A 7,971-nucleotide genomic window follows, 5' to 3' on the forward strand; every position below is an offset into this window, starting at 1 on the left:
GATTCGAGTATTTATTAAGCCTTAACCGAGTCAATCTCGAGTAGCTCGCGATCTGTCTCGTCTCATTTATAGCCCTACCCAACACAATTAGATAGTTCGAAGACGCCCCATTAGCATAACACGGTTCTTTTGCCCATTATGGCTAACAAGTTTATTATTTATCTGATTAGGACACATGGATTTTTGTTTTGGAAAATACGATAAATGCTACAGTGAAGGGGGAACTCGTCACTAGTTCCATTGGATATATTATTTTATTGGACCCAAATGAGTGAGCCATGCGTGGGCTATTATTTTAATTTATTTAATGGGACTCGTCTCCTTGAAGTGACAAGTCTTTTAAAAAATATTTTTAAATAATTTGTAAAAATTAATTTAAAAATTTTAAAAGTTAAAAAAATGGAACTCGTCATCTCGAGGTGACGAGTCCCTTTGAATTCAAAAACAAAACTAGTCGTTGGGCAACGATAAATATAAACGATCACCATGGAACTCGTCGGTTCGGTCGGATTAATTTTCTTTTGTAAAATAATTTAATTAAAAAAAGTAAATTAATAATTTTATTAAAAAATGTTTACTAACTAATACATACATAATAAAATATATTTATATTCTCTAAGTTCTTAACGATGCTGAGGAGTGGTCGAATGATAATGGTGCGGGGTTTGTCAAGTACGTCGGGGTCATCAGCCGTGATCATTATCGTCTTCATCTTCATCTTCGTTTGGTTGTTCAAAAGGAGGTGTACTTAACACACTCAGATATCCACTTTCAAAATACAATGATGGGATACTTCTGGTATTTGATGCCATCATTGCCATTACTAAATCGAGTTGGCTACCTTGTTGACCATATATGATATGATCCCATTCACCTTCACCCGAATGTTCTGTCAAAGATGCTTGAGTATGTTGCATTGATCCCATGAACCTTTAACCTAAGTTGGTTGAGTCTCGGTTGAAGTATGATATTGAGGATAAAAACCGAAACTAGCATGAGATGCATAATAATAAATTTGAGATGCAGATGCAGATGAGAAAGCTGAAGAAGAAGAAGAAGAAGAAGAAGAAGAAGATGATGATGATGATGATTTCTTCGACTTTGTGAATATGGCATTGTGTTGTTCCTATTCTCCTCTCTGTTCCAGTGTCGTGAGATATGGTTTCCCATTTGCTTCATAATTTTGGAGATAGGGAGAAAGGTCGAAATCTATATCAATAGGTGTAATCTCATAACGTGTGGGGACCAATAGGTGACACTGATTCTATTGCTCAATGTAGTAAGCATGCTCCCTCAACAAATTTTTGGTATGTTTCCTACGCATATCAATTTTATTGAGCGCGTCCATATCAAATATTTTCGTATGAAACAGTTGATGAGACGCAAATTGTCGCAATACTCTATCAGTGGCGTGCATCTCAACAGTTACAAAATGTAATAAAGGAGTCGCAATACACCATAACTCGGGCCCATCAGAAAATCCCCTTGGCAGTAACCGATAGATCTCTTCGTCACATTATGGAAGCCAAGAAAACTATAAATATTAATTATAAAAGTTAGTGATGTGATCTTGCTGACCACCAAGTTCAAACAAAACATGCTCACAACTTTGAAGTTTTTTCAAGATGATTCTAAGGGAGTTCTTCCTTATTTTATTACTTATTTACTCATTTATGCTTTATATGTGTTATAAGCATGCTTTGACATTCTAAATTATGCTTTAATATTCATATATTGTCTTATGCTTGCATCATATATGATATTCATGCATGTAACATCTTTAATTAACTTATTTCATGCATGTGTTACACATTCCTTACTTATGTTATCATATCAATTGTATTATTATATTAGTTCATGTAACACCCCTAACCCATACCCGACCCGGATACATGTCCGAGGTGTCACATTAACTTTTTAAAACACATATAATTAGTAAATGAGAACCATTTAAATTTTTTAACCAAGATAAAAAGATATCAACCTTAACTTAAATAAGATAAACATTTCCCATTCATATTTAAATAAAAGCTTTGATAGCTTACATAAATACAAAATATATAAGTTTATAAAATTGATTAGAGCATTTCAAATTAAAAGTATAATACATGCCAACAGTTTACAACATTAACAAAAACCTGCATTTAATTTGACCTGATCTGATCTTTAAGTGGTATGCTATCCTCAACAACTCAGTCTTCAGCTTTCTTCAAACCTATGCATGAGGAAATCACACGCTAAGTCGATGACTTAATGAGGCAAATACTAATAGTGCTAACTTAGAAAACAAAATCTTATTTGTTTTTATCAAAATGTTTTACAAAGACCTCTCATTATGTTCCATAACAAAAATTATACTTATAAATAGTATTCACTTTGTATTTCTTTGTTCCAAATGCCCAAGGTATACTACTGAGAACGCTAGGTATTTGAGTACATTGAGGTTGTGCACTAATGTTGTCACCACAGCTCGTAATTTTCACATAAGTGCCACATATTTGTCCCGAAGGACCACATAAAACCTTCGACTCTTGGCATGCCAACTATACCTGTAATCCTCATACATATACTTTGGGATATTAATCACATAATTATATTCAATCATTATTCAAAGTGTTTCTTATTCACATAGTTACTCTCACATAGAGTCTTTTCACATTCACTGGTTCAAAGTTCACATTTTCATAATCATATAATCATAAAACATAGCTTGTATAATATAAATTGAATAAAACATTGTAATATAACATAAAAGAAATTATACAGTTTTCGATTGAAAACACTGAGGTTGGCTTATCAGAAGCCTTCCTCAATTCTGTTACAAAACTGAGAAGTTGCACTCACCTTTGCCTCACTGACGTTCTAAGCCAAAATCCTTAACCTCTTCGAATTGGTACTTAATATGTCGAACTGACCAAGAGTCGATTACATTCAATCATTACACGAAACAATCGAAAGTCAATATTGTTCTTTGAATCACTTAAATCCAATCAACATAACTTGTGATGCAAGAAACTCTAAATTTCCATTTCATGCCTAGAAGTATCGATACCATCTCTACAGTATCGATACTACCCTTCATGGGTATCGATACCTCCTCAAGGTACCGATACCAATTTGGTATTCTCTAATCGTATCTTAAAAATGGTATCGATACCATCCCCTTGGTATCGATACTACCCTCATTGTATCGATACCCTCTTCAACTGGTATCGATACTACCCTTAAGAAATATACATATTATCCCTTGATGTATCAGTACTGTTCTAACAATATCATCCTTCATTAAGCCCTTAAACTAAACTTCTTTCATTCTAACCAATTTTTCATCAATTACTACTCTTAAACATACCAAATTTCACCCAAAAATCTTATCTCTAAAAGTTATATCATGTTTTCAACCAAACTCTTAATCATTTCTAATACTATTAACCATTTAATTATCTCATTGACAAGTCAAATATCTTATTAATACTTCAAAAACTACTCCATATCAAAATTTCATTACGAAACCCATTTTACAAAATCCTTTCAATTTTACTCATCTTGTTGTTTTAATCCTATATAAGCTTTCCTTAAGCTTATATAACACCCCTACTTCCATTACCAAACCAAAAATTAAAGGAAACCACAAAATTCATATTCTTATCTTTATGAATGAAGCTCACGTAGAAGAAGAGATAAGAAATGGTTCCAGACTTCTCTTTGCTTTTCTTCCAAAACCCACGTGTATATCTCCTTTAAAAAGGAATATAAAAGCCTTCTTAGAAAAGACCATATTACCCTCTCCACTAAACCAAAATTTCCATTAAGCCCTACACATAAATTCCACTATAAATCCTTGAATTTATTGAATTATTCTAATTCAACCACTGAGTTTAAAATTCTTACAATTTGGCCACTGATCCGATGTTTGGGATGTTACTAATCTCCCCCTTAAAGAAAATTCGTCCTCGAATTTTCATTGCACAAAGAGGTGGGGATATTACTGCCTCATATCTTCTTCACGCTTTCACGTAGCTTCCTATACTTTATGGTTTCTCCAAAGAACCCTAACTAGTGGAATCGTCTTATTTCGTAACTACTTGTTCTCAAAACCTAGAATATGCATCGATTCTTCCTCATATGTCAAGTCAGATTGAACTTCAATTTCATCTGGAGTTAGGATGTGTGCAGGATTTGATCGATACCGCTGAAGCATAGACACATAGAAGACATTGTGGATCTTTTCCATCTCTGGTGGCAACGCTAACTGATATGCCACAGTTCCAACTTTCTTTAGAACTTCATAAGGTTCAATGAACCTAGGACTCAGTTTTCCTTTACGCCCAAAGTGAAGTACTTTCTTCCAAGGTGATACTTTCAAGAATACCATATCACCAACTTGAAATTCAATTTCTTTTCTTTTCAAATCGACATATGATTTTTGTCTGTCTGATGCCACTTTCAAATTGTGTTAAATCACTTGAACCTTTTCTTCCACTTCTTTAATCAAATCAGGACAATGAACTTCCCGATCCCTTAATTCATACCAATTGAGTGACGTTCTGCACTTCATTCCATATAATGCTTCATACGGTGCCATTTTGATGCTGGATTAATACCTGTTATTTTAAGCAAATTCCACAATCGGTAAATACTTTTCCCACGATCCAGCAAAATCAATCACACACGCTCTCAACATATATTCCAGAATCTAAATTATTCTCTCGAATTGACCATCAGTCTGAGGATGAAAAGCAATGCTAAAACTCAATCGGGTACCCAAAGCTCTTTGCAAAGACTTCCAAAATCTCGAAGTGAAACTAGGATCTCTATCAGAAACTATTGAAATTGGAACACCATGAAGTCGTACTATCTCCTTGATATACAATTCTGCATGTTTCTTCATAGAGAAATCCATTCGCACAGGGATGAAATGGGTAGTCTTTGTAAGGCAATCCATAATTACCCAAATCGAATCATTTTTCCCCGGCGATAAAGGCAAACTTGTTACGAAATTCATCGTAATGGTTTCCTATTTCCAATGAGGAATTGAGATGGGTTGCAATAATTATGAAGGAACCTGATGTTCATCTTTTACTTGTTGACAATTTAAGCATTTTGATACAAATTGCGTAATGTCTCTTTTCATTCCTGACCACTAAAAATGCTCTTTCAAATCTTGATACATCTTGTTTCCTTATGAGTGCATTGTTAAAGGACAACAATGAGCTTCATACAATATATCTCTTTTCAACTCATCATCATTAGGAACACATACTCGATTTTTGAAATATAAACATCAATTTGACTTAACATTAAAGTCCTTGAGTCTCCCTTTCTCTCCTTGTTCGAACCAAGCTAGACACTTATCATGATTCTTTTGTAACTCCTTAATCCACTCCAACATTAATGGCTTCAACATTAACTCAACCATCAATGCACCATTTTCCTTTTGCACAATTCGAGCATCCAAACTACCCAAAGCGATACAAGTCTTACGACTAAGAGCGTCCGCTACTATATTGGCTTTCTCGTGATAATAATCGATGATTGCATCATAATCCTTCAGCAATTCCATCCATCTTATTTGCCTCAAATTTAACTCCTTCTGCGTCAACAAATACTTTAAACTTTTATTAACAGTGAAGATGTAGCAACGCTCACCATACAAAAAGTGCTACCAAATTTTCAATGCAAAGACCACAACTGCTAACTCTAGGTCATTCATCGGATAATTCTTTTCATGAGGCTTAAGCTGTCTTAAAGAATAAGTAACTACCTTCTCATCTTGCATTAAAACACAACCCAACCCATTATGGGAAGCATCACCAAAAATCATGAAATCCTTGTTTGATTCCAGTTGCACCAACACCAGAGCTTTCGTCAGAACTTTCTTCAATGCTTCAAAGCTCTTTTGACAATCAGGAGCCCATTCAAAATGCACGTATTTTCTTAAAAATTTGGTTAAAGGCAGAGATATCATCGAAAAGTTTTTAACAAATCTTCGATAATAACCTGCGAGACCCAAGAAACTTTGAACTTTCGACACATTCTTCGGAATCTCCCATTCTAACACAGCTTTAACTTTTTGAGGATCTACCCAAATACCCTTGGCAGAAACCACAAGTCCCAGAAATGCCACTTCATACAACCAAAACTGACACTTTGAGAACTTTGCATAAAGTTTTTTGTCTCTCAACGTTTGAAAAACCACACGAAGATGGACATCATGCTCCTCTTTTGACTTTGAATACTCCAAGATGTCATCAATAAAGATGACCATGAACTGATCAAGGTACGGTTGAAAAATTATATTCATCAAGTCCATGAACGTTGCAGGTGCGTTAATTAGTCCGAATGGCATTACTACAAATTCATAATGACCATACCGGGTCCTAAACGCCGATTTTAGAACATCGTTTTCTTGTATTTTCAACTAATTAAAGGAAAACCACAAAATTCATATTCTTATCTTTATGAATGGAGCTCATGTAGAAGAAGAGATAAGAAATGGTTCCAGACTTCTCTTTGCTTTTCTTTCAAAACCCACGTGTCTATCTCCTTTAAAAAGGAAGATAAAATCCTTCTTGGAAAAGACCATATTGCCCTCTCCACTAAACTAAAATTTCCATTAAGCCCTACACATAAATTCCACTATAAATCCTTGAATTTATTCAATTATTCTACTTTAACCACTGAGTTTAAATTTCTTACAATTTGGCCACTGACCCGATGTTTGGGATGTTGCAGTTCATATACATAACTTAATTTCTATGTTTCTTTTAGGTTCCAATGTCTACAACAACTTAGGAGCTTAATTTGAGCTTAACGAAGGGCAAAAAGCTAGAAAAACTTATATTGGATTATTCAGGAGAGCATGAATATCCAATGGTGAAAAGTTGTCTGTTCCCAAGTGAGCTTATAACTGGATTGATTTAAAAATTTGAGCTACAAGGAGACTTCAATTCAGTTGGGGAGCTGCACCAACATCATCTATGATCAATGGACATCATATTTGTGAAATGTTATTTTTTCTCAAATTGTACCTTTTCAAGAAGAGGTGCCTTTTCGGGTCTTACCTTTTCATGAGGACCTTCCACATGAACCAACACATTAAGAAGCATAAATGGTTAGATCATCATCAGCTCAACCTACATATTCATGAAGAGGTACCATCTAAACATCATGACCATTCATAAAGGTATGACTATAGAAGGATGCCATTGAAGAGAGGTGTGCATTGGTGAAGTCCATTCAGTCAAATGATGCTTAAATTGCGAAGAGATATGAGGAAGCCAAGGTGCTTATTCGGCAAAGTCACACACGCATTGCACAAGGAGGAGTTTGGCACCAAAATGAAAGAGAACAAGTCTATTCAGCCAAACAAGATGCATCCACCCTTAACAAAATCATCATGCCTCCTTGGAAGAGTTAGCCGAACCATGTCCATGCCAAAGTACTTGTTTATTCATTCCATTAGTTACGTATCTTCAAATGAATCATGTACCTTGCCGAAACATCATCTGATTATTCGGTCAAACCCTTGCTAGCCTATAAATAGGCTTTGTCATTTCATTTGTAACCATCTTATTTTTTTAATCAAAACTATTGTGAGTTAAATCTCTCTTTCAAGTTCTTTAAGAATTATATCGATTAAGCAAGTATATTTCTATACTTGTGGCGTTATTATATTCACTTTGATTCTTAAAATTTATAGATTCAATATCTATTGGGTTTAAGATACTTCTACCATCCCTCAAGCAAGTTTATAAAGAACGGGGCTTTGCTACTTGGCATTGTTTCTTCTTCGGCAAGTTTGAGATACTTTTCATCACCATAGCCATCCATCATCATCAACTTCATCTACAATCTTCATCAACTCCATTAAAGACCATCACCATCATTATCATATTTCTTACGCTACCAACTCTTTCATTAATCATTTTCCCTTTTATTTACTTAAGTTTCTATTTCATTTCATTTCTA

The sequence above is a fragment of the Hibiscus syriacus genome, unplaced genomic scaffold, assembly GCF_006381635.1.
Source record: "Hibiscus syriacus cultivar Baekdansim isolate YM2019G1 unplaced genomic scaffold, ASM638163v2 tig00116984_pilon, whole genome shotgun sequence".
Lineage (NCBI taxonomy): Eukaryota > Viridiplantae > Streptophyta > Magnoliopsida > Malvales > Malvaceae > Hibiscus > Hibiscus syriacus.